This window comes from Austrofundulus limnaeus, unplaced genomic scaffold (genome assembly GCF_001266775.1).
Source record: "Austrofundulus limnaeus strain Quisiro unplaced genomic scaffold, Austrofundulus_limnaeus-1.0 Scaffold1829, whole genome shotgun sequence".
NCBI classification, from domain to species: Eukaryota; Metazoa; Chordata; class Actinopteri; order Cyprinodontiformes; family Rivulidae; genus Austrofundulus; species Austrofundulus limnaeus.
This window is the reverse complement of record NW_013954231.1, coordinates 6,522-8,703: the sequence shown is the minus strand read 5'-3', so window position 1 is coordinate 8,703 and position 2,182 is coordinate 6,522.

Genomic DNA, 2,182 nt, shown 5'->3' with positions numbered 1-2,182 from the left:
TGAACCGACACAAGACTGAGACAGGACAGGACTTAAATACACTGACAACTAATGAATGAACTGAAAACACCTGGTGAGAAACACGAGGGTGACAGACTAATGAGGGGCAGCTGGGCTGAGACACACAGGGGAACATACATAGAAACACTAGGAAAACCAAGGTGAAAACTGACAAACCATGACAGATAGGTCCTCGGTGTGAGGCTGCTAGCGAGCTATATCCACCCTGTAGAAGTCCCAGAGAAGGGTCATTTAATATTTCTACCTTTGGAACCCAGAGAGGGGTCGATTGAGCTCAAGGATTTTAGCTCACATTCTATATCAGCTGTGAACGGGTGCTTTTGTTTTGAAAATAAACAATCTGAGGTCTATTCATTGCATCAGCTAATCCAGACACACCCACCAAGCCTGATAATATTCTCACTCTGTTTCTCAAGGGCTCCTGTTTACAAGATTTTGATCTGAAGTTGTGGTGTGTTGCAAAGAACACAACTGGATGCCACTGTATTTTCAGAGCTACAGTAAAAATTGTAAATATAGTATCTGATTCAAGTCTTATGTGTGTAGTAAGGTTTTGCCTTTTTGTAATGAATATATCAAATCAATCAGAATAGACTAGGAACACAAAAGTGTGCAAAGGGGGGATTTGTAGCATAAATCAAATCACTCTGAATTGACTAGGAGCAAAGAAGTGTGCAAAGGGGGAATTCGTAGGAGCACAGTTTTGGGCCAAAGTGGGGTATGTAGGGGCATGGTTTTGGGGACAGTTTAGAAAATTTACAAATAYCAAAGGGGGGATTTGTAGGAGCACAGTTTTGGGCCAAGGGGGCGGTATGTAGGGGAACAGTTTTGGGGACAGTTTAGAGAATTTACAAATGGGGGATTTGTAGTGTAGTGGCTGAAGATCCACTTATCAAGATGAAAAATAAAGAGGAGAAATCGATTCTTGGCCAGCCAGAGGGATTTATTTGAGTTCAGTAACGAGCTTCAACCGACAGATCAGCCTTCCACACTGAACTGACGCAGTTAGAAAACCATAAGCTTTTATACCACGTTATCTTTGCCAGGAAAAGGGNAAGGTGAAAACTGACAAACCATGACAGTACCTCTCCCTTAACGATCGTGTCCCGACGATCAACAAGGAGAGGCAYGGAACAAGGGGTGACAGGACAAAACAAACTCAAGGACAAAACACGGAAGTCCATGGGAAACAGTCAGAACAATCATCCCACCCAGGGCAAGAGTCCAGGGGGACGACCAGGAAACCACCCATGGTGAGACCTTGCAGGAGCAGACGCAGAGCCACAGGAGGAGGCAGGAACAGACGCAGAACCCCAGGAGGAGGCGGGGCAGACACAGAGCCAAGGGAAGAGAAAGGAGCAAACGCAGAGCCAAGGGAGGAGGCGGGAGCAGACGCAGAGCCAAGGGAGGAGGCGGGAGCAGACGTGGAGCCAAGGGAGGAGGCGGGAGCAGACGTGGAGCCAAGGGAGGAGGCGGGAGCCGATGAGGATCCATCAGAGGTTGATGGAACAGGAGCCTTGGTGACGGCGAACGCAGGTGACAGAGGGGACGAAGAGGCGAAGGCAGCCGACCCAGGCGACATGGAGGCGACGGCAGCCGACCCAGGCGACATGGAGGCGACGGCAGCCGACCCAGGCGACATGGAGGCGACGGCAGCCGACCCAGGCAATGAGGAGGCGATGGGTGATGACCCAGGCGATGAGGAGGTGATGGGCAACGTGGAGACAATGGCAACCAACCCAGATGACGTGGAGGAGCCAGCAGCCGACCCACGAACCTCAAGGATTGCCGACTCAGGAGCCCCGATCGGAACCGCCGACTCAGAGACCACTGACTCCAGAACCACCACCGGAACCACCGACTGTAGATCACCCGAGACCACCAACTCGGGAACTGGGACCATTGACTCAGGGAACACAGAAACGGACTCAGGAGTGGTCTCTTCAGTGAACACAGTAGTGAACCCAGCGGCAGGAACAGCCAGGTCAGGCACAGAAACCCCCAGAAAAAAGACAGGGGAGGGAGGGTGGGTGAAAAAATCCACCGAGAACCGCTTCTCTCAGAGTGGAGAACCCCGAGAGAAGGGCAGCTGCCTCAGCCAAATTTTTCCAAATCTCAGTCATGTCAAAAAAATTCTTGCCTGCAGGCTGGATACTTGGTC